Here is a 26231-nt window from a genome sequence, read left to right on the forward strand (position 1 = left end):
TTAACAAACAATAGAAAAGCCAGGTGACTGCCACAGAGAAGGTGAAGGCACACAAACAATAGCCTGTGGACTCAGCTGCACAAATATGAGCTGCCTTATAGTCAATTATGCAGCGTGTAAATCTTGACATGACACAAAAATGAGCATCTTGCCCATGAACCCAACCATGCAGGTCACAAAGGAAGACAGGAGAAATTACATCTTAAATTCCCCAGAATTAATTAGAAGCAAATTCCCCAAACACAACAGCCCTGGGATTTGAGCATCAGCCTCTAGCTGCTACTGGAATGCATTCGGGGGGGGGGGGAGTTAGATGCATCAGGGCAATGTAGATGTCAGAGGCTCCAGCCTTAACCATCATTTTGAAGTGGATGGGAAATATGTCACTCCCCAGATATGTTGCTGGGATACAATTCCCTTCCATTTCCCATACCAATCACCTCCCCTCCTCTGGCTGTGACCAAGTAGGGCAATACTAGGAGAAGATAGGGGAGAGAAAAGGGCTGTTGTTCAAGCCATCCCACGTCTGCATCCCATAAGAAGATGGAGAACAGGAGGAGGTAGCAGACATTCAAATGGAGCCTTTTCTTCATAACTTGAAAGCTTGCACACTAGTTTGGGAGATTTGGGTTGTCTAATAAAGGTAGCATTCAAATGAGTATTTTGGAAGTTCTCAAGTTGCCCTGATCCTAAGTCAGTACAGTCTATATGACAAGCATTGGCTCTCTGAGGTCTTAGGCAGAAATCCTTCCCATGATCCTTTTAACTAGGTTTGAACCGATTTGAACCTGAGCATATTTCAGGAGACCCCATGTGCCAAGTATGCAGAAGGACCACTAGCTATGGGGCCTCCCCATGTTGCCTGTTAGATGACAGGATATTACGCACTATGCTTTTACAAAACGTTGGGGGTGTTACTGATAACAAGGATTGTCCACTTTTATTAAGCTAACATTATTTACACTATCTATTTCATATTCTAGTTTCCTTTTATATTAGAATATTATTTGCTTATTCTAATCCCCCTTCAACACACTTTCTCTCTTCTGTGTCATTAATGCTTAGATAACAGTTTCTTAGGTACATGATGCCTGTCATTTGTTTCTGTTGACCCACATTACAATTTTGCCACAAGGAGCAGTACAAACTGCTCTGCAACTACGTTCACTAAAGTAGAACTCACACCTCCCAGAAGAGGAAATCTACAACGGAAAGGAATCTAGACATGTACATAACTGATGCTCTCTGCAACACTGAGAGATGGGAATTTGTTCTTAGAGGACTCAAGACCAAACTCTCCAATCTCTAGAGAACAATTTCAAATAGAATAGAATGGATTCTTTCAATGTGGTGTGTTTTCCAAATGTTTCTCCTTCCAGCTTTCTTATGCTAATTATTAGTTTGATTTGAAACACATGTGTTTTCTAATATCCACTCAGGCAAGATCTGAATGGTACTGAGGATACAGAAATACTGCATAACCTCATTTTTAAAAGTATTTTCTTTTAACTGTGAGAATTTGTAAAACTTAATTCCTTTATGCAAGGACAAACTATTTGTGGTCCAATTAACATAAACTGGTATCACAAATGGACTTTGGTTTGGTTTGGTTTGCATTTTCTGCACCTACAATATCAAAAGTTGGAAAAGAACACAAACATGTTGGATAAAAAGTACATTTGACGATTATTATTATTTAAAATCTTCTTTCTACTTCTTATTCTTCATAGGTGAGAAATTCCAGTCTATAAAGCATTCATGGAGCCAGCTCATAAGTTACAGAGAAGAGGAAATGATTTAGTATTTCCTTTTTTAAAATGTGGGGATTGTGTCTCTTCTCCAGCATCTATGAGAGGTAATGAATGAATTTTCCTGCAGCCTCTGGCTCAGAACAAAACCCTGCCCTGAGAAAAGACTGCATGGTATAGTGATTCCTGGAATGTGCTGGCTTAGCCCTGCATATGAAATTCTCCCATATTAAAAATTTCCTGCATGACTGGGAAAGGAATATCAGCGTAGCCTTCTCCCTAGCATGCTTTTCTCAAAATAAGTAGCCATGGAGGAGGAGAATTAGGGAGGCAGAGGATGGCTGAGATTTTCCAAGGTGAGTGTATGCATGTGACAGCGAAGTGGGAAACTGCTTCTGTAAAATATTATATTTGAAGTCTCCTGAGGGACTTGCCTAGATATATGGGTAATAAATCTTGCACATAAAGAAGCAGACACTGAATCATGAGTGAGTTTGTTCTGATCAGCAAAGGGGCAGACTATTAACATCACTATATAAAATCCAAACAAACCTCAAACTGTCAGGCTGTCTTCACACGTGGCTGTCCTGAATGCTTGTATGTAAACTCCAGCTTTGTTAAGATGTTTTAATGTGATGGAGTTTGCATTCTTTGATTAGTTTGGTATAAGTGAAGGGCAAATGAACAAAATTTAAAATGTCAAATACACAATGCTAAAAAATAATAAGCCCATCTAATTCTCTCTTATATTTCTCATACAAAACTAGCATTTCCAAAGTATGATTTCCCCCATGAAGCTAGCATATCCCTGTTAATGTTAATTTTTTTCATAATGCGAGGTGCTCTGCATTTACAATGTTTCCTATTTAGTTGAAGCTACCAGCTTGCACATCTTTCTGTTAAGCTGTAAGAGAACCAGTAGATGGAGCTGAAGAACATGGAGAATAACTTCTGCATTTAGAAGAATGACTGATCAAACCTGTTGGACCCTGGCAATGCTAATGTGTTTTGTTTTTTGTAAATTGCTACCAGCTGTGATTGCTGTCATAGAATCATAGATTGGAGAGCTGGAAATGACCATGAGGGTCATCTAGACCAACCCCATGCAAGGCAAGAACCTTTTGCCCAATGTGGGGCTTGAGACCATGATCTACTGAGTGAGCTATCCTAAACTTCAACAGTGTACCAATGTAAGGTCATCTGGCACCACACACACACACACAAGCTTGACTCTTAGTCTTTGAATTATTTCCATACAGACCTACATCCCATCATGGATTCCTCTTCATGCCAGGTTTTACATTAAAGCCCTGTTCCCAAATACTATTTGTTATATAATAGCCTCTGGCAAGATGCCGTTCAGAAAAGCTTAAATCAGCTGAAGGATAAATAGCAGAGCCCTGTGAGAAAAATGCGTTGAGAACTTCAGGAGGATGCTAGATATGGAAGATTTTCTTCCCTAGGCATCTGCCCCATCTCATATTAAAATAAAATTCCCACTCTGAATCTACTCATTCTTCATTCATTTCATTCTTCTTTTCTGTGTGGCAAAGGGAAATTCTATAATGGAAGAAACAGAGTTACCTGCAGAACCATGGACCAATAAACCAAAAAAACAACCAAACCCAGCTGTATTCCATTGGAATTTTCCCCCTGTTTGCTGATCACAACACTGCATTCATCCTGGTAATCTCTTTTGGCTGATATGCAGGCAGTCATTAAGAGCACTGTATCTTCCCTCCAGTCCCCTGAAAAGAGACCTGGAACATCCTAGGGGAAGCCCCATCTGCTCCCAGTTCTGCACCATGTCATGTCATAATCATTCCTGAGCATGCCTCATTTAGTTTGATATGTACCAGATTGAGAAAGATCCCTTGGTGATAGCAAACATCTTGGATTGCTGGAACATACAGGCAAGATGAGCAGAAGTGTGAAGTGGACGTTAATAGGGACAGCATACTGTGCTGCCAGACAGGTGTGCTCTGGGATCAGCAGAAGTAGGAGGAAGCAGACCAAAAAGATGGTCTGACCGATACAGGGAATACAGTGTTAATTTGGTCATTTGGCCCAGATGCTTGACAGGTCTGTGAAGAAACTCAAACTCCATTCGGGTGCCAGAAAGCTGCATGCTCATTCAGCAATGCTCGAGAGGTCTGCAGCATTAGAAGCAAGATTGCAAAGTAGCCAATGCAACTACTGTGGCTTCCATGATAAATGCTGACACAGTTATTCACAGCAGCAGCTTTCTCTCTCTTGCTAAGCAGGCACCATGCAAACTCAAAGCAAGTTCAGCTCCCGACCAGAGGACCTGACAACCAGCACTGTTCAAGAATTGGTTGTAGGAATAAAAGCAGGCAGAGTCAGGGATATGATGCAGGGACAGAAGGCTAAGTGAGAGGAGCATTGTAAGAAAAGAGCTGAAGCAAAAAATAGATGTTGTCGCTTCGTGTGTCAGAAAGGTGATTGCGTCTTTGTGAGCAATCCGGGGGTGGGGGCAGCAACTGCCAAACAGGAGAATGTACACAATAGGAAATAATGTTTGAGCCTGTGTGTTGGGTGGAGAGTGGAGATTTCAGGGAGGCTCAGAGTCTGAGATGAGAACACTAGAAGAAGAAGAACAAGGAGTCCACATCTGACGTAGGAAGAATGACATGGAAGGAATATAAAAGGGAGGTAATGAGTCTAGAATATGGGGACAATTGTCTTGTCTGCAATACTTGGATTTTTAATGCTTTGAAGCCCCAGGAAGAAGGGAGAGGAGAAAGGTATCATAGTAAAAGGCTAACAGAGGACTTGTGGGATATCCAGCCTCATATTACCAACATACTTAAGACTAACTAATGCATGAAAGGGTTAAGACCATAGAGTAAGCTGTCCTGCCAGGCTTAGCTAGGTTACTCCCCCTCACCTTGGGTGGACAGGTGATCAAGCTCTTTGTTCTCCCATTCCACCATGTGGACCCTACCAGTAAGGAGGTCGGAGCTAGTTTCTCAGACTGCATGGCTTATGCAAGCCGTCTTTGTGTTTCTATATACTACTTTGGAACCTAAGTTTTGCTGCCTATGTTTTCTGACTGCTGTATGGAAAAGCACATGGATCAGACCTTTGAAGAGTCTGTAAGTAAACCATTTTTAACTTATCATGCATGTGGTCACTTTGTATGCCAAAGGAAGAGGGGAACTTTGCAAGCAACTTAGAAGGGAATATTTTAATGTTTAACCACCTAAATTCCCATGCTTTACTTTGCTGCATATTTTGTGATTTTAAATCTCAGCTGGGGTTCTCTCACCAAAGAGTACTCACCCCAAACCTGGATCTTAGGCATGCAGGGAATTTACCTAATAATTTCTTTCCCAACCAACAGGGGTTATGGGCCCAGAATGCTTAAACGAAGATTGGAAATAATTTGGAGAATGTGAGGGGTGGAAGGAAGTCAAGTTTATTGTTTCCCTCGGTCTACCATGGGAACACCGGAATGCAAAGAGGTGAGCTAGTTGCTGCAAACTCAGACTGCATGGCATTCTACAAATCCATTCTTACAGACAAGGGCCTGAACTAGGGATGTAAGTGGCCACAAGACCATGGACTCAGCATTCTACCCCAGCCTCCAGCAACAGGGACAAATGAAATAGTGTCGTTGGTATCAGGACAGCAGGGCCATTTGCCTTTATTCATTACTGCAGCTATGTCATTTTAGGGTGTTAGCATGTACCAATTCAGAAATTGTGACACTGTTTCTGTGTGTTGTCCAGTGAACTGTCAGCATACGCTTCAGCAGAGAGTGAAGGAGCCAATCCTGTGTGGCTGCGATCAGGCAGGTGAGGACAATGCCCAGTCACTCAGATGGACTTGTATATACCTCTACCTGGAAGAGCATTTATTTCTGAGCACCAGTGGCAAAAGTGATTGCCACAGATGCTCCAGCTCCTCAAAGTTGTGTGGGGAAGAGCTTGAAAGTGGAGGTAGGAGGCAGGAGTCTCAGGTGGGAGAAGGGCCACACCAGTGCGCTTTGCTAGCAAGACCCTGCTAGGCATCTGCTTTCCCCCTTACTGCTGCAAAGCACCAGCACATCTCAGGCCGAGGCAGAATATCCAAGGTGCGTGATGTCTGTCATGAAGGTCATTATCCTAGGGGTGCCAGCATTTGTGTGTGGGGAGGAAGGGGCAGTGGGGATGGGGAAGAATACATGGCCCAGGCAGCTGCTACCACCAAGCACAGTGTCCTGCTATTTGAGGCACAAGCAAGGGCTGGGGGAATCGGCCTGGTGGGGGTGTGAGCTCTGGAGCGCTGCATTTTCTCCCCCTCAGGCTCCACGCAGCTGGCCCGGCCGTTTCCAGCTCAGCTCACTCTCTGGCATCACTTACTAATCTGTGACAAGTTCAGTATGTGCCCAGTGCTATGGAGTGAAGGAACTGACATTGACTCACCCAGGGCAGCGCGTTCACCCTAATGACTGTTCTACTTGCCGACAGTAGATGGCTCTCCAGACAACTTGATGAAAACAGGCTCGGCACATTTACATTATCTTTAACTGCAACCTCCCCGATGTTGCACTTTCCTTCCCCTGCACACACACACACACACACACTCCCTCCCACTTGGATCTGTAATCCACCCCCACTCCATTTCCCATTCCCGCCTCCCCCCTTTTCATTGTCATTTAACCTCTTTTCCCCTCTGTCCCTGACGCCTCTTTTACTACTTACCATTTTCCCCTGGATTATTTCTCCCATCTCAACGCTCGCGCATTTCCATCCCGTCTTCTTCCATCTTCATGCTCTCTCTTGTACTCTGGACATGCATTTGAAGATAGTCTTCCGGTGAGATATGACAAGGAAGCATTCTTAGTTGGCAGAATCAGCCTGTTCACATCCCTGAAAGTAAGAAAATCTTCAAATCTCCCTGCCTTTTTCTTCCATTCCTTTTACTCACATTCTTCCCCTCCTCTAAAGCTCCCTGATGCATCTATGCCTTGACCATCTTTAAATTATATTCCAGTCCCTTCTGCCTCCTCCTGAAAGTCTTTCAGCGACCACCATATCCGATTCTCTCCCTCTCTCTCTTACACACACCCACACCCACCCTGTGAAACTGCACTTCTCTTTGCAAAGCAATTACATTTTCAGCTCATTGAGGCAGAGGTTTATAGGGAGGGGGGACTCCTGGGTCCACAGAGCCATCTAAGGAATGTTTAGCAGAACCAAGCAAGATGTCAGAAAATCGTGGCAAGCTTTTGAATCCTCCCAAATTCTTTATCAGGCATTATGTGACACAAAGTGGGGGCATCTGTTTTTCCATGGTTTGCTGACTGGGAAGCACAGGTGTGTTGGAATTTAGTGGCCCAAATATTAACTGAGAGTCTCTGTAGTTTCATTATTTTTGAAGAGAATGCAGAATCCGGACTGCTTTCTGGTTTTACCTCAAGCTTTCCACTTCTTTGAAGTGCAGCAAAGTTATTAGCAGGTATAGGAGTACTCCTGTGCAAATTCTACACAGTTTTTGAGGGGGGGGGAATTATATAGACATGAGGCCATAACAATTCTAACAATGTACTGGGCAAATATTAATACTAAGCAATGAAATTACCATAGCTCACAGGTAGGTCTGAGGTTCAGTCCTTCGCAGTTAAAGGAATTCAGGAAGTAGCAGAAGGTGGAAAATACCCTCTACCTGAGATCTTGGAGAGCTGCTGGCAGTCAGATTACTGGGCTAAATGGATGAATAGTCTAGCCTAGAATGATATATAATCCTGTGTAAATGCTACAATTAATTCTAAAACAGGCAAACCTCAAAGAGGAACTGCTGAAGTGAAATGACTGAACTTAAACCCAGTTTACAAAATGGCAGGGCACATTTGTATGCTGCTTGTCATCAATGAGGCTACTAGAGCACAAAATGCACAACCATATTCCTGTGCTTTTCCACAGACAGAATATTCTGGCTTGGAAAACAATATTTAAGTCAGTGTCAAGCCTTTCTGTCAGGTTAACAAGTGCTTTATCAGACTTCTCCACTCCTTTCTTAAAGCCAGCTACCACAGACACTGACCTGCAAACTTCGGTCTGTGCTCCATTTTTACCTTCAATAAAACCTGTGGTTAGAAGAACTTAATGCCACGTGGGATAAAGGTCTTGTCGCAGTAGCAGAAGAGGTTAAGATTTGGGGTTTGTAGAGAATTGTGAGTGTGGCAGCATCAGCTTTTGACCCCAGGCCCTGCTTGGGTTTCTCATAAGCATCTGGCTCGTCTTATGTTCCTATGACCTAAAGGCAACACTAGATAAACAGGACTGGTGTGCTTTAATTCACATCCTTTGGAAATTGAATTCCTCACCAAAGCAGCAACATTCTTAGAAACCATAGGTACTAAGGAAAGAAACCAAAGCTCATTTCATGCATTATATGTGTGAAAGGGACAGATGACTGCCCCACTGTCCATGCTCCCAAAGTTTATCAGCTTCCTTGCCTCACCCCTCAGGGTTCATGGATTGCGTGTTGATGTATGTTGGGGGAAGACTCTAGGTCTAGGATGTAGATGTAAGAGGGCAGGCCCAATGATGCAGCCCTACTCTCCAGTAATTGTGTGAAGTGGTCTGAAGTTGACCATGGATAGAACTAAAGAAAGCAGATTTATTCTGTATTCAGCTTATCTTTATGAAGCTCTAGATGAAAGTACACTGAGGTGTCGAGATGATCTAAAATATTTGTGCAGTTTCCACTGCTTGCAGTACGTCAGTGCAGTATTAGCATCATTATTCCCATTTTACAGATAAATGAGATACAGCAATAAAATGGCTTAGCCAAGGTCACACGGAAAAATTGTGGCACAATAATTGTTTTTCATAAGTAACATGAAAGCACCCTAACTCAAAATGTTGAAGGGGCCATATCTGCTCAAATTTTTCTGCTTCCTCCCATTTCCTCTTTCTTCCCAAACAGCTTGAAATAAACTGCACAGGTATGCAAATTACATAGTCACCTTGCTCACACCCCAAGGGACTATGCTTCTTAAGCATGAAATCCCTTATCTAAAGGAGGCTTATCACAGCACTACCTTCTACTTGGCTGAATAATGAATGCCAAAGTTGTGAAAGAAAGAAAGAAAGGAAGGAAGGAAGGAAGGAAGGAAGGAAGGAAGGAAGGAAAAGGGCACTCACACTATGAGGAGAGCTTCCCCTTCCATCCTACTTGTGATGTCAAAAAGATGCTCAAGCACAGCCATCCCCAACCTGGTGCCCTCCAAATGTTTTGGACTACACAAGTGCCATAATTCCAGTCAACCTTCACAGTAGGACTCAAGAAACCTGCAGTAGCAGAGCCACCCACCCCAGCCTAAGAAGCCTTGTCTGGGAGCAAGAGGCACAATCAGACGAGGACCCCGGTGACATGGTTATACAAAGACACAGCATAACACGAAGTTGCTGCAACAGTGTTGTGAGTATGGAGTGCTTGGCTTCATACAGTTTCATTGCCAGAGTTTCAACTGAGATTGAAACCCAGGTGTTATTCTTCTTTAGGCTAAATATATACGGGGGGGGCATAACTGACCTTCACTCTGCTATCAAAAGTTCAAAATGAGCCTCATAAGTGTGTGGAAAGGGCTGTGCATGTTCATGTGTGCGACTTGATGAGAAAGTGCTCTAAGCAAACAAGGAACATCTCTCCTGCACAGACACTCAAATGTTTAGCTTCTGGTGACCCTGGGGACAGATCGGAACCCTTCAGAATTGTAACTCTAATATCTCACACTAATCACATTTTAAGAAAACATCCTCAAAATTTTAAAGCGGGAACAAGTAGGGGTGGGAATAAAGGTAAACCTTCCCAAAACAATATTCAAACCAAAATGCAGCCATCCTTTGGAATTGGTATTTCTCTGAATTTTGCAGTGCAGTTTCACAGCCTAGCAGTGCATACAAAAATGCATGTATTGGAGACTCTATACTGTCTCCAGAATGGACTATTTAAAGTTTGGATAAAGGTGAGTGCCTAAAGTTCCAGAATACAGACCAAACTGTATATTTTCATCATCAAATGTTTAAAAATAGTTATCATAACTTTATATCACAAAGTTATCTCATTCACTGTTTGGATGAAGAATGCCAGTCTTCATTTAGTACCAAAAATGCAATGTTTGAAGTCACTGATATAATGTAGATGTTTAATGACTTACAGCAATACTCAGTGGTCATTTAGGGTAAAGGACAGAAAATGGATGCTATATTCATCTCCTAAGAATGCACTCAACCCATTTCAAACTCTGACATGACCTGCTCCCAAATTAGATAGAGGACTTTTAACTTTTTGATCTTGCTGCTGTTGCTACTGCTGCTGCTGGCATTACAAGACAGAGGAAAATTAGTGATGACAATAGTGACTTGCTCCCATTTTTTGTAGTATGATCTCCAATTCCCCTAGGAATAAACCAAGGTTTTAAATAAGTGTTTTTAAATCCTCCTGGCAATGTATTTTGATTGACACTAAAGCTGTCCTACTCTCTTCTGTATGGACATTATATCAGTCTGAGGTGTAGGATTTAGCATTCATTTTGTATCTGAACAGGCAGCTCATGGAAAAGTCAGTCGGTAACAATGCCCCAGAGAGAATGGTGGAAAGATCGCCAATGAGAAAACCTGGGTACTCTCTACAAGTAAACCTATCAGATAAACTCCTGAGGAAAAGGCATGAAGGGACACACAAATTATTCAGTGACTTTTATAGTGTGAGTATCTGCAAAGACAGCAAGGGCCTGCTGCAGAGCTTTGAACTATTTGGATAAGAATTAGAACTGTATATACCTAGCCAATCTTAAAAATCATTTTTAAAAATGCTACTATCCATAAATAACTGGAGAATAGCATAGGTTTGTGTCAGGGAACTGCCATCGGAACTAGAGGAGGAGGCGAGGCCCCACAACGATGCTGGAGAGGGGCCAAGCAGGGAGAGAGGCAAGTCTCCTGTTGGGGAAGAAAATCAGCGCAACACCAGGGATAGAGGGGGGCCAATGGGGGAAGCAGAGAGCAGGCTCCGGGACTCTTCACTGGACACCAGCGGGGAGAGCACAGGTCCTCCGCTACCCACGCCCTCCCTGCGCAGAAGACTTCCGCGCAGGGAGAGTAGGAGGAGACTGGGCGTCAAACAACTTTTATGTTGGAAAAGGTTTAAGAAACGCCCACTGACGGATTCTGCCAGCGACTGAACAGCCACGGAGTGGATGGCTGTCCAGCGAGAAATGGTTTAACCAGCCAACCTAGCCCAGAGCAGCGGCTATTTACGCACAAGCAACCCCTAAAGCCATTACAGTTTGGTTCCTTAAGAAAGTTTCTTTTATTGCAAAGTTTCAGAGTTCCACATAATATAGGGATGTATTTTCTTTCAAACTATTGTACACCACTCCAATCTTCAAGCAGTGTGAGATTCTCAGGGTTCCTTGGAATGAGTGACAGCAGAGACTGTGGTGTCTTTATGATATGTGGTTTATTTACACCCCAGAAGGTCTTGTCCAGTCACAGCCTTGGATTCAAGCAGAAAACGAGCATGGCTCTTGCTCTGCTTTCTGCCAGCAGTCTGCTTCCAGCTCTCTCTCACACAAGAGGCTTTTGTCTTTCTCACTACCAGCAAGGTGAGGAAGAAAGGTCCATCCATTTGCCCTCTGACACTAAGCAACTTCGTTTGTTGTACTAAGTACCGTACTTACGTGGTAATGAGGACCCTTGCCTGGCTAATTCAAGAATGGAATCCTACCTTAGATTTTAACTCTTGCTAGATCCAGGACTCCAGGAAATACAAGGGGTTTGTTTAGGCAACCTGATACTCAACACAAAACACACCGGAGCATCGGTATTTCAAAGGGATTAATTCTGGGGACATTGCCTTAACTGCCTGACCCATAGAAACCTACACCAAATTGCACCAGCAATGTGATTGTTTTTGGCCATCCTTTTCCCTCGCACAATGGAAATCAAGTGTGAGAGAGCGAAGGTGTACTGGCAGGCCCCACCCCCTCCACTGCATCAACTTCCCCCCTTTTACTGCCCTCCACGAAGGACACACGGCATCAGCAAGGAGCTTCCTGTCTTCACATGATTTAGAACCCTGATTATGCTCTATTGCCGGAGGCTTCCTGCTGCAGACAATTGCCCTTCAGTTCGTGGAGGGATGTAAACAAGGGAATAGTGAAGTGTTAAGAGACTGGGAGTGTGTCAGTGTTTGTCAGTGTGACCATGATCTCCGTCACATGGTTTTAATTATATGAGGGCAGGGGAGAAAGCTGGGGTTTCCCCAAACCAGGAAGGGTTAAATATAATCTCCTATCCTTTCCCCAACACAAACACATTTATAAAACTAAAGGACCCTACCAAAGGTCCATCTATTCAAGCATCCTGTTCTCACAGAATCCAAGCAGATGCCCACGAGAAACCCATGAACTATATAATTACTACAGCGGTAATTCTGGTTACGAACGGGATCCGTTCCAGAGGCCCAGCCATATCCCAAAAATTTTGTAACCGGAGGACCGCTTCTGCGCACACATGAAGCACCACAGAGCACTTATGTGCATGCGCGAGCGGCAAACCCACTTCCTGGTTTGCTGCGTTTGCAACCCGAAAGTTATGTTACCTGAAGGTAACGTAACCCAATGGTCCACTGTACATTTGATACATCTTTTTTTTAAAAAAAAAATAATAATTAAAATCTAGCAATCCCAAGGAAACATTCATTATTATCAGTTGGCCAACTCACAGTCCCTAGTAAAAAAGATAATGTGATTATGTAAAGCAGGGGTCCTCAAATTACATCCCACGGGCCAGATCCGGCCCACCAGGGTCCTGAACCCAGCCCGCCTGGCAATTGCCAACGCCCAGCATCTTTGGGAGCAAGAGGCAGGGAGGCAGGTTCCCCCCAGGCCCAGGAAAAAGCCCCGCTGCTGCCACCACCGCCTCACAGGCTGGGCCGGCAACCCCTCCGCCCGCCTGCCTGCTCTCTCTTGCTGCCACACACTCGCTCTCCCCTCACAGGCCTCAGCCAGCAAAGAAAACGCCTTCTTAGGCTTATAATGGGGAAGACACAGCACTAAAGGAAAAAGGAGTGGGAAGGAGGAGGTGGAAAAGCAAACCTGTTTCTTCATGACTGAGTTCTTGTAATGAGCAGGTGGAATGAGCCAAAAGCTGCTTGCATCACTTGCTATGACTAGCAGTGACAAATATGGAACCGGATATTGACCATCTCATTAGCCAAAAGCAGGCCCATACTTCCCACTGAAATACTTATAAGTTTATGCTGATTAAAACCGTTCTTCATTTTAAATATTGTATTGTTTTTCCTGTTTTTGTGCACCATGAATAAAATATATGCAGTGTGCATAGGAATTCGTTCATATTTTTTCAAACTATAGTCCGGTACCCAACAGTGTCTGAGGGACAGTGAACTGGCCCTCTGTTTAAAAAGTTTGAGGACTCCTGATGTAAAAGCTAAATCCAGAATGCAATGTTGTGGCACACAGAAAGACTAGCAAATCATGAAAGTTCTGGTGAAGCCATTAGGTAAAGGGACCCCAGACCATTAGGTCCAGTCGTGACCGACTCTGGGGTTGTGGCGCTCATCTCGCTTTATTGGCCGAGGGAGCTGGCGTACAGCTCCCGGGTCATGTGGCCAGCATGACTAAGCCGCTTCTGGTGAACCAGAGCTGCGCCATTTACCTTCCCGCCAGAGCGGTACCTATTTATCTACTTGCACTTTGACATGCTTTCGATCTGCTAGGTTGGCAGGAGCAGGGACTGAGCAACGGGAGTTCACCCCATCGCAGGGATTCAAACCGCCGACCTTCTGATCGGCAAGTCCTAGGTTCTGTGGTTTAACCCACAGCGCCACCCACATCCCTGGTGAAGCCATTAATGGTGCCCTATTAATGGCAACCTAGTGACAGCATCCAAAATACAATTCAGTGATTAAGTGCAATAAGCAGTTGCCACCTTAAAAAAAATACACTTTTTTATTTTTAGTAACCTCATTTTTAAAGAAAAGTAGTAAGTCTAACTCATCTTTCCCCCCTTGCAGACTAGTTTCAAGGAGTTCCATAAATCCATATCCAGACAGCCCCTTTTTCAGAAAAGCAATTCCGACTAGACCAGGAAATAACTTTTACATTCTCTTTTGCAGGGAGGGAGGTTTGTGCACTCAGGATCTTTTTAATAAAATGGCAGCATAACAGTCTGAAGTACCAGATGATGGGGGCATGTGATGAGGAGGCGGTGGCAGGGATAAGGGCTGGGCTATAGGGGAGAAGCAGTTACCGCCCCTCCTTCCGCCGAGAATAAAATGCTGCATTTCCAAGCGTGACGTAGGGTGAATGCTGAAAGAGTCCAGCAGAGGCAAAAGGGTGGAATAAAGCCTCAGAAACCTTCAGCATACTATTAGAGAGAAAAGAAATGGTTTGGTTTCCGTGGTAACCGAGCCTATGGTGCCTCCGTTTGAGAAATCTACAAGAGAAAGCAAGGCCTCTCCCTGCTAGGAAAAGCCAATGAATTGGAAAATAATTATACAGCCTTCTGCCCTTCCTCTCCTCAGTTGGGTGCATTCATAAATACACTCCAGAGTTTGCTTTTCTAAAGGGCTTGGATTTTCTAAAGGCCCCCAAGGGGGAGTGCTCCCAAAATAAAGCAGGATTGGAGGTTCCGAACTGCCACCAACCCCACCCGGATCCCTGGTAGCTTTCGCAGAAATGCAACAGCGGGGAGGTGTCAGTCTGCTGGAAGGTGTTTCTGGAGGAAAGGAGGAACAATGAGACTTCCTGCCAGCCAGCCTCCAAGGCTAAGTAATCCGCTGGAAAAAGCAGGAGCCTCCCAGCTGATCATCAGGTTCATGAGTCCTACTTACAACTCTTTCAAGCAGGTGGCAGGCAGGCGTGGGGTTGAGGTAAAAGAATATAAAAAACTATTAGGGGAAAACTATTACAAACACCTAATGCGTTATGTGGCCCCAGTGATTTCCCTTCCAGCAGTTCCCCCTGCTTCAGATTTTCAAGGAATCATTACTTATAGCCAAACACACCAGAGTATATATATATATTTCTAGCTCTCTGGCTTTCACAGGCAGTTATTCTATACAGACTCAGCCACTATCTCAAGGTCTTCTCTAAGACATCATGTGGTGGCAAGGCCATCGCCTGTGCCTGCAGGCCACCCTGGTTCCCTGACAAGCATACAATAGACATGAACTTGAAAAAATATCTCCACCATATTCAAACTTGACATTTGAAGTGTATACTTTAAGCATCTTTGGTGTATACTGTACGTCTTATAATACCATGTGTAAAGAGGATTTTAGTGTCCTCTTCCCAAAGCCTCATCTTGGACTTATTGGGAACATGCACCTTTATGCACCTGTTATTTGTGTGGCTGACAGTGCGCTCAAACATGAGTCTACTCAGAGGTAAGCCCCGCTGAGTGCAATGGTATTTACTCCCAGATAAGTGTACATAAGACTGCAACCTAAGATTCAATCTGTATCTTACTTATCTTCAGCTGCAGACTTGGCTGAAACATATTACAGTTTGACTTGATCATATTAGCCACTCCATAAAGCAGAATGTAATGGTACCAAGCCAATGAGTCTGACAAAACACTTCCTTTCAGTATCTTAAGGAAGACAGATGCAGTCAGAAGAAAAATCAGAGATGGGCTGGGAAGCTTACAATGCACAGAAAGATCCAGATTATTTAATAACCCTGCAGTTGCAAAAGTGGCTGCCCTCTTATCTCTCAGCCCTCTCCTAATCCCACCCCTCTATTATATTACTACCACCTCTCTCCATGTTGGGTGATGAACTTCTGCAGCAAGGAGCTTGCTCAGTGCCTGCAGCTGTTCCATGTAATTTAGGACCCTGGCACAGAGGTAGTGATGGAACAAATAGAGAGTATATCCACAGTCTCTCATCTCATGCAATCCCTATAGGTGATTCTTAATTTACCAATCCACCCTCCCTCATGCTGTTGTTAGTGTTACAAAAGTTGGGTGCCTTTGGAAGATTCCTGGGGGTTGCAGGCACTTCCTTTGGAGAACTGAGACACGGCAGTCGAAATAAATTAAAAAAAAAATAAAAAAATTGTCCAGTAGCACCTTAGAGACCAACAAAGTTTGTTCTGGATATAAGCTTTTGTGTGCATACACACTTTTTCAGATACCATGTGTGCACAACTCAAGGCAAGTGGGGAGGGCAGTTCACTTGCATTGCCAATGGCCATCAATGATGCTGTATTGTTTCTTAATAGCCCTAGCTTGGCCAGGTTATTTTGCATAGGCTAGTTCAGGAATTCCTTTGCAGCTTGTGTTTCTCCCTTCACACCCCAAACAATCAAAACCCTACCATTTCTTAATTTCTAGGGTTTAGGGGGATTCCCCTCCCCATCTATAACATTAGCATGAGAAAAGAAAGCTCCCATTGCTACCAGTGGGAGTGTTTTCCCTGAGGCTAATAACAGGAAAGCATAACAACACCTGGGTGTTGTGTGTCTGTTTTCATTGTCACTGTGGCTGAGAACAGAACATAAGAATGTAAGAGGAGCCTTGCTGGATCAGGCCAAAGGCCCATGCAGGTCAGCATCCTGTTCTCACAGTGGCCAATCAAATTCTCAGGAGAAGCCCACAACCAGAGCCTGAGTGCAGCAGCACTCTCCCGACCTGCAGTTCCCAGCAGCTGGTATTCAGAGACGTACTGCCTCCCCCCTGTTGGTTTCTATTTCCCTCACTGAGCAGCAACTGCAGTCACAAGACATTGTTTTGCATTCCACAGTCAGAGTTACTGTTGGATTCCCACGGGAATGGGAGACTGGATGTGACGTACACTGGTTTCCTGTTTTTCACTGTTCTCTCGGTGTTCTTTGTTTCTGAGAGGAGGTTGCTTCTCTGCTCTCGCAGAGGCAAGATGCACGTTTGTATTCTCTCAGCATAGAGTGTAAATAAAATTAAGAATGTAGCACATACTGCTTATCCTTCCGCTGTGTGTGACGACGCTCTGCTTGGGCTCAAGATAAGGCGAGCCTGAATCAGCTTCAGCTTCAGATGGGCCGAAGCTGGTCAAAATCTCACACCCCCATGGGTGTAGAACTGAGCCACTGAAGAGTTAAACTGTCCCTTGTGTCACTTTTGTGGCATGCTGCATATGCCATCCAAGGGCCACAGAGAAGGTGTTAGGCAATCAGTACATATCAGTCAGTCTGTATCAAGGGAAATGTAATGTATGTACATTCTAGTGAGTGTAGTCCCCACCCATCCTGTTGGGATGCATCCTGGGTGACGGGGCAATTGGCAGGCCCCCAGCTGGCTCCAGCCCACCAGCCAGCAGCTGGGCAAACTCCGGCTCTCGGAACAGCATCAAAACTGCAACTCAAGCCTCAGAAACCTTTAGAGACTGAGCACGCAAGCCAGCAGACATAAGAACTCTTTGCAACGGAAGTGCGGACAGAGGCATATGTATGCATATTTACAAGCATTTTATTCAGCATCAGGACAAAGGAAAAACATGTCTGCTCCCCTTCGCGTCCAAGCAAAAGCAGGAAGCACAAAGCAAAAGCAATACACAAACGGAAGTTCCCAGCAAGCTGTGCTGGAATGTAAACAGACATGTGACATACAACAGCTCCACACATCTGTTTAGGTGGAATGGAACATCAATATCCTAACACATCTTTGGTCCTTTTATAGATGCAGAAAGTGCCAAAAGAAAAGAAAGGTCCCCAGGTGTCATGGGTGAAGCAGTGCTAGACTTTCTCTGTGTCTCGGTTCTTCACATGGTAGGTAGCCTGAAGCCCAGCCTGCTGCGAGCCGAGGCCCATCTGAAATGGTTGCCCTTCCCAGCATGTCCTCCTCTGCACTGGGGAGCTGAGGAGGAGCTGCAAGCAGAGCCTCCCCAGGCTGCTGTCATCGCTGCCAGGACACAGGAGCGGCAAGCAACCAGACGCAGAATTGGTGTTGAATAGTGATTTGATGGGAGAGTGCCCTGCCCCTTCCCTAATGAAAGGAGAGGCCCACCCCCCCCGCTCAGTGTGCCAAGATAAAGAGCCAACAAATTATTGAGGTGATGCATGGAATTGTTCCCACAGTTCCTTTTGCAGTATATAATTTACAACATCTGCTTCTCTGCTCTAACAAAAGCAAAGCTTTCAAGCATTCATCTCACTGCTATAGCTGCAGAAATGTAACTAGTCTCTCGTTTTAGAGGCTGGTGAGCTTGAGAGGAGAGGGGAGGAGAGAGTGGGAGAGGATATAGAATTTCATGCTGCCAGGATTCCTGGCTTAAATATCTGCCCGCACAATGCAACAAATGCCACCATATCTTATGCACTGCATATCTTAAGGGCAGGGGCCCTAATAAGAGCCAGACAGAGTGACACTATACATTGAAAGCATATTAAACACGCATCCAAAGCACATGGCTTCCTTCAAAGGATTCTGGGAACTGATACTCCCCCACCTCACAGAACTACCGTTCCCAGCACCCTTAGCAAACTACAGCTCCCAGGATTCTTTGGGGGAAGTCATGTGCTTTCAATGTGCATTGAATATGCTTTCAATGTATAGTGTGTGCCTGTATTAAGACTCTGGGAAGACATAGGTTCAGCTCCTCACTCATCGATGAAGCTCACCAGATGACTCTGGGCCAGTTGTCATGTGTCAGTCTTGCAGAGTTATAGGGAGCTCTAACGGGGGCATTGCGAGTGGGTGACAGAAAACCATCTCTTGAACTTCTTACAGGAAAGGTGGAATATAAAATAATGGTAAATAAAGAAAGCTCCACCAGATTTCTATCATTTGCATGTGCCCTAGTCCCCATTTGCCATCGCAGCATCACAAGGACAATCGGACTGTCAACTGAGTGGCTGAGAATAGGCTGGTCAGGTCTTGTGCCAGCCAAGAGGGGAACCTCTCCACAGCACAGAGAGAAAATATTTTAACCTGCTAATGGCTGTGTATTGAGCTGCTGTTGAAGATAAAGATAAACAGAGGACTGCTATTATGTATCTAATGTTTAGGTAGTGGACACCGAGGGGAATATGAGATCCGGAATTCGGAATCCAGAGCTCTCTGGGAAATGCAATGCCAAAACAAACCTTGAAAGAAAAGACAAGCATTTTGCAACAAAAAGTGAAATAGGTAAATAATCTCTCAGCATTTTTTTCTCTGCAACAAAAAGTTATAAGGCTATCAATGGCTACTAGCCATGATGACTATCTGTTCTGTCTTGTTGCTTCTGAATGCCAGTTGCTGGAACCCACAGGAGGAGAGAGATGCCAAAGACATCTGTGTAGCCACTGTGAGAATGAATACTGGATGAGATGGGCTATTGGTCTGATTCAGCCTGCTCTTCTTCTGTTCTTATTTAGGTCACTGGTCCTTCAGCAAAGTTCCCCCCTGAAATAGCATCTTTCACACAGAGAAATGGACTCAGGAAAATTTGGCTCACCCTTAATATCCAGTCATACTTCAGTAGCAGTTAGATAACGTTTGTAGATCCCATGCTACTATCACCATGAACCTGCCCACGCGACATAGAAAGCTATTATGATTAAACTGGTCCTATCGCTGGCAATCTCATTGAGAAGAATAACAGCCTTAAATGAGCTACAGATAATACATTTCCCCTAACAGTTTACTCCCAAAACTGCTTAAAAGTACAAAGAGAAAATAGAGGGGTCTGTCTTAAATTGGAGAGCAAAGCTCGGAGCAGTCGGGTTCCAGATAGGGTTCAAATTACTCAAAAGAAGAAAAAAGATAGCCATTATTCATTTCCCCAACATTCAGCTATTTAAATTGCAGCAGATTTATAACTGTGTGGCACACTGAGATCAAGCTGTTCTTTAAAAAGGAATGGGTGATTTGGGGTAATGTCGTGCCTTATCTTTTACTAGAACAGCAGGCTAACATACTACAAGTTGCCTGAAAAACGTGGGGTACTTTTTTCAAGGCACCCCCCTTCCTTCCTGCATTTTCTATTTAGTACCCAAGCACAGAATAGAGAGTGAAGGCAGACCTGTAATTTAGATGGCTATTTTAAATATTAATATCAAGACACCAGCATATATTATATACATTTCTAAAATCAGAATGTTTTGGCTTGATATGTCGCTGCCCTCACCCATTTTGGGTGCTTTCAGAGGGAGCTTTTTTAAAGTGACACCCACAATCCACAAGGGAATTGGTTTGTCCCCAAGTGCACCAACTCCTCTAGGATTTCTGAAGATGCTGCTGTCTGGAAGCATCCTCAGAGACACTAATTAACTTCTCCCACTCATAAGAAGATCTGCAGTAGCTTTGCACATGTGTACTTTGCAAAATCACAGCAGCGATGTTGTTCTGAACTGGGTGGCCACTTACATATCATCAAGGAACAGGACAAAAGAGGACACACATAAAATCTGCATATGCTAATTAGTGTGGTAGGGTGCACTTTTAGAAATAAATACTATAATTTAAATGGAAATACAATGCAACTAACCATAGTGGGGAAGACAGTGACCAGGTGACCTGAGCGTTTGCTATCTAACTGTTGATGGGCAACTTCAAGGCTTCTTCTCCTCTCTCTTCTTATGATTCTTTATCTTTAAGCAGAGCTGTAGCTGGTGGGGGTGTAGCTGGGGTTTTTTGCCCTGGGTGAAGCCTCTAGAGGGGTGCCATTGAGGGTCCCAGCCTCTCTCTCTCTCTCTCTCTCTGTGTGTGTGTGTGTGTGTGCATGCAAATGTGCATGGAGAATGCCAAACTGGATCTTTGACCCAGCTGAAATAAAGCCTAGTTTCACCTCTGCTTTAAGCAAAACTTGGGCTGGCCAGTTGCTAAAAACCGCAGGAGAGGAGAGTGCTCTTATGCTTGCATCTGGTTGGCCGCTGTGAGAACAGGAGGCTGGACTAGATGGGTCTTTGTCCTTATCAATTATTGCATGCACATGTGCTGCAAAACAGAGCACTGCCAAGCATGCCTTCAGTGGCTATATGGCCCTTAGTGAGTCATATGTCACTTAGATAAATTAAATGTGTAAAGCAATTCTGAGGCTGATGTGCCATAACAGAAGCCATGTGAAACTGGATGAACTGATTCATAAGAGAATCAAACAAAGGAAAGGAGGTGTGAGAGAGAGGAGAGGAGAGGAGGAAACAGAACACAGGGAAAGAGCATTTAATAGAAGAAACGCTTCCTGATTATTGAATCTGTCTCGTTTCATAGTCCAGCCAGTTATGCATTGCCCCAAAAGAGAATTTGCATTACCAGAAAAAGGACAAAAGAGACACTGATTGGCATAAAATTTACATATGGTATTTTATACCAAAGCTAGGAGAAAAATACTATAATTTAAATAGAAATATGAAACATCTTATTGTGGTGGAGAAGAAACCAGGTGACTTGGATGCCAGCTGAGTTCACTGCCTAGGTGCTGCTGTTGATGAGCAACATCTAGCCTCCTACTCTGCTTTGTTATGGTTCCTTCTTCAAACCAAATGTGGACGGGACAGCTCTCAAATTGAGGACTCACCTCTGACAGCCCTTCAGACTAGAGAACTGCCCTCTGTAAAGTAGGTCGCAAGACCTTCCTTCTGCTTCTGATTCACAGCCCCATCTCAAGAATGCCTCCCTCCACAAATTTGGATTAGCTATTTCTTCATGCCCTCAGCAAACCCTGGAATGGATAGAATTATAAGAAGATTATTTGTTTCCCCCTCGCCCTTCAAGATGTAGATGCTTAAGGAGTTAGGAAGGGTTTCTAATCCTCTTCAGGGTGTGTGTGAACCCAAGTGTGGTAGTTATCCCAGTTTAGCTAATCCAGGATAAAGCAGTGCAATCTTAGCATATGAAGTGGCATAGGAATGGGCTGCGGACCCTAATCAGGGAGTGGATAAACGGGTGGTAGTTGTTCCAGCTGAACTTGTCTCTATAGCACCCAAGATTCCTTTTCCAAATTCTCTTCCCTCTGCTGGCTCCCTCCCTTGGATCTCTTCTGCTCCTCCTGATCATTTATCCCAGCCACGTTTATGCAAAGCATCTCAGTAGTCCCATTACTGTTGTGCTGCCTCTGATTGTTCATCAACGATTCTCTTTGCCACCGTCCATCAGACAGACACTGGCGAGCCTCATTACGGGGGCTGTGGAATGTGCCTTGGCAAGCAGGGACTCGTGCGTGATATTACTCAAATGGTGGAATCGTGCTCTTCTTCAACTGTGGAACTTCCTTGCCCTCAAACTCACTCATCTGGCTAGCTTCTGCCCTGCCCTCTCCAAAGGCAGACATCCCTCACACATGCTCATTTCAAAAAGAGGTTAACCAAGGAGCAAGAAGGAGAGGCAAGGGGGAGAAAAAGTTAAAGTCGCCCTGCAGGAATAAATCTCTCTCTCTCTCTCTCTCTCTCTCTCTCTCTCTCTCTCTCTCTCTCTGCCTGCTTGCTCCCAGGAGCGCGTGAACAGGGGTGATGCACTCTTGATGCAACATGCATCCTAAGAAGCATTTTGTTAAAGAAGTGTGTCAAGGTGAGCATGCCCTGCTGGCTTTCTGAAAGATTTCTGCATCCAGCAATGCGCTTATCTGGCTAGAGCAAGCGCTGCCTCTATACATTTCAAAAAGGGCGCAGACCTGACTGCACACATACCCATTTACATGTCACTGCGGAGCTGCAACTGTTTCAGGCACTGCATGCCTGCATGGGTAGCAGAACTGTGCTCTGTATCTGTTTTTTTCTGCCTGCTTTTTCAAATGGGAAGGGATTGTTTTGGAGCAAGATGGTAGCACTACGGCGTGTTTTCTCCCCCTGGAGTAGAATGGCTACGCCATTGTGTACATATACATGTTAATCTCTTTGCAATAATGGGATTCTGCTATTAGTCTCTCCCCCCCCCCACTCCCCTCATGGTGTGCAGGGATTAGATAGCTCAGGGGCTTGGGAACAGAATGCAGTTATTTTCCTCTAGGTCATTGCTTCTCATTTCACCCAAAGTCAGGGAAGGGAGGCTGCTTTAGAGGAAATCAAAAATCAGATCTGATATTTCCAACCTTTTCTTGGGCTGTGCACAGCGCACACTGCTAAGCCAGCAAGCTGAGCCACGGCAGTACCTCCAGTCAGCCTTGGAGACAGGTACCTTGGAGGTTATGTACAAGAACATTATTTCATGCACTGTTTCACTATTGAAAGCACTAGATGGAAGTTAATCACCGGTCACAATTATAATGCTATGTCTTCTGTGCAAGCAGTAAACATCTTTGTCGGATAAGAATTTGTTTTGGAATGCATGCTTGTGTGTGGCCAGAATGCAGGGGGGATGAAGGAAAACATTCAGTGATTTAATAGCAAATGCCTATACATGTCTACTCGGAATGGGTACATGTATACCCATTAAATTCATTGGGCCTTACTTCCAGGCAAGAGTGCAACTAAGTCCACTTAAATCTTGGGCTATTTGATTAAATGTGTCACCTAGCATTTTACGATCATTATTCATAAATAAACACTAGGATACACATGGCGTTATGTGCACGCCTTTGCTACAGACTAAGCTCAACACATAAACTCTGCAGTGATGTGACAAGAATCAGTCTTGATTATTTCTCCAATTTGAAGAGTCTGTGAACAAGGAGGAGATGCTAGAAAGAGAAGTTGCACCACTGGAATCTGAAGCCAGCATAGGGTGATCTAACTTCTGCCCCTCGTCTGCCATTCCTAAATATGTTTATTTGATTTTGTTATCCCACTGATTTCCATGAGACCTCTTTCCAGGTCAATGTGCTTCGGATCACAGCCTCAGTCTCTTTTCTTCCTGCTTAGCCTTTTGCAGGGCCAAAACAATGTGCAGTCAAATGTCAGAAATATGTATTGACTTTTTTTTTAGCATCTTCATTCTGAATATGAAACCACTGATGTCGCTCGTGGCATATGGTGATAGCTGCTATCTGACAGGGAACGTCATTCTGTCTCAACTGAAACTCTCTTTTGAATAAAGCAAAGTTATCTTTGCTGCCATTTTGTGTTACACTTGAGGTGTGCTGTGTTACAGAGTGAATCACTGCAGAGTTCTTCCAGTCGTTGGAGGGGGAAAGGAAATATATCCTTTCTCTGTTATTTTCCTGGTTCTCCATCAAGGACGATGGCTGAAGCTGAAGATTCTTTGCTGTTCTGGTATGCCAAAATGCATTTTCTCTCTTCAGCACTATAACTGGGGGAGCTTTCAGTTGTAGGGTTGGGCATCGATCACTTAGGTGCCATTTGTGTCTCCTTCCCCGGGGCATTTCTTTTCATTTGTAATTCAAGTCCGGTTTACATGAGCCATTATCCTGACATAGCAACTCCTGTCCTGATTCACATGTCCATTCATTCACAGGATGACTCAGCAGTTATCTAGAGCAGGGGTTCATTCGTTTGTTGAAGAAAGTCAAAAGCCCCTGACATGTGGAGTCATTTGACTCATCTCTCTGTTTTTATCCATATTAAGTGATTGTGTGAGCAACAGGAGAAGCACTACTTTTGGTGACACAGCTCTATACAGTCAACGCAAAAGCCAAAACGGCCAAAGAACTCAGAATATAACAACCGTGAGCATGAAACTCAATCTCAGGGCCATGGGTTCGAGCCCCACATTGGGCCAAGGATTCCTGCATTGCAGGGGGTTGAAATACATGACCCTCAGGGTTGCTTCCAACTCTACAATTCTGTTAAGAGCTTTGAGCCAGCATGGTGTAGTGGTTAAGAGCGGTGGACTCGTAATCTGGTGAACCGGGTTTGATTCCCCGCTCCTCCGCATGCAGCTGCTGGGTGACCTTGGGCTAGTCACACTTCTCTGAAGTCTCTCAGCCCCACTCACCTCACAGAGTGTTTGTTGTGGGGGAGGAAGGGAAAGGAGAATGTTAGCCACTTTGAGACTCCTTGGGGTAGTGATAAAGCGGGATATCAAATCCAAACTCTTCTTCTCCTCTTCTAGAACCAATTAATGTGACTTTGCCAGGGGTTGTTCAGAATGTATGCATCCCTGAAGTGGCAGTCGCCGCTTCCTCACTTACCCTGTTCTCTGTTCAGCCCAAAATTTGCCATGACCATGTAAAGCAGTTGAAAGTGAGCCAAGAGTTCTCTGTGAATATTGTGAGTTGAATGAATGATGCAGCGGCAACACACCACTGAATGCCAGCTGACAGGGTTCATGAGCAGGAACATGCCACGGAGCTGATGTCCTGCCTCTGGAATTTCTCTAGCCACCTGGTTGGGCACAGTGAGAAAAGAATGCTGGGCTAAATAGGCCTTTGGCCTGATCCAGTATCAGATCCATTCATATGTTCATAGGAAACAACCTGTTTTTTCAGCATTCGGCCTTTATTCCTGGGTTAAGGCATATTGGGCTGAATTCTAACTATGGGAGGAGAATGACTGGTGGAATGAAATTCCAGCCCCATTGTTTAAGGGATCGTTCATCCCCTGCCACAATGAAGACAGGTGGGGGTTGGTGGCAGGGAGAAAAAGTTCTACAGAAAGAAATTTCACTTCATGAAATTCTGAGAAATTTATCCCTGCCCATTTCCCATTTTGCGGTTCTTTTTTGCCCCTTCCCAACAAGACCCAACTCTAGGAAAAATGTCCCCTCAAAACTAGATCTGAGGTAGAAGCTGGGTTTAATTACAAGGCAAGTGTTTGGCTGCCAGGGCTAATTCCCACTTAGCATCTGCCTTGATTAAGTCCCTGCCTTGAGACCAGTGGAGTCTCATCTTCACCCAGCTTCCAGCATCTTCCCGTAAAGTCTATCTAATTTCTCTTGCTCTCCTGCTTTCTCGGAGGCACAGCCACACAGCCACACTCACAGCCCTTCTACACTGTGAAAGGCTTTCTGTCCAATGTCATGTTGACAAGGAAAAGAGAGGCTTCAAAAATGTCACGACTGAATGGCTGCAAGGAAGACGGCTTTTGTCAAACACCAAGCATGAGGGAACTGGGGGGAGCGGGGGCCAGTTTCCCATAAATCTCAGCCACCTGCTTGCAACCAATTTGCTCCGTAATGAGTCGCTGTGCTTCTTTGGTGTCTGCTTCCAAGATGATTGTCCCCCTTCCTTGTTTCCCGCGCTGTATTTTCTCCTTCGGCTTCGTTCTGCAATAGCAGTGATCCATGGGAGGGACGGGTTGCTGCGATGGAGACTGGCATGTGTGTACTTCTCAGAGATACGCTTAGTGCTGCTTTTATCAAGCACCGCACAGTGTGCACAAATCACTTTCTAGTCAGCGATAGGCAAGCACAGCTTGCAGCTCATCTGGGCGTTAAGGAAGAGGAGCACCGCAACACCACCTCACACCTGTTGCCCCTATAGCCCATCTCTGCTTGAACCTGTACCAGCTGCTTCATATGTGTGTGTCATAAAAATCAGACATCTTAAAAATATACAATCTGCATTTTTAAAAAAAATAGATGTGTGCAAATATAAAAAGCCTACCAGGAAATGCCAGGATCCAAGCCTGACTTTGAATCCTGGTGCTTG

General features: G+C 44.5%; 1 protein-coding gene across 2 annotated transcripts in view; it reads right to left on the bottom strand.

The window, feature by feature from the left end:
* The window catches only part of GSG1 (germ cell associated 1), a 114142-nt gene extending 107354 nt beyond the window's left edge, over positions 1-6788 (bottom strand). For both annotated transcript variants that reach the window (XM_083573837.1, XM_083573834.1), the window contains exon 1: positions 6455-6788. The gene's annotated coding sequence lies outside the window, so the exon portion shown is untranslated. The remainder of the gene's footprint in view (positions 1-6454) is intronic.
* Positions 6789-26231: the final 19443 nt, after the last annotated feature.

This window comes from Podarcis filfolensis (assembly GCF_964270895.1).
Source record: "Podarcis filfolensis genome assembly, chromosome: 10".
NCBI classification, from domain to species: Eukaryota; Metazoa; Chordata; class Lepidosauria; order Squamata; family Lacertidae; genus Podarcis; species Podarcis filfolensis.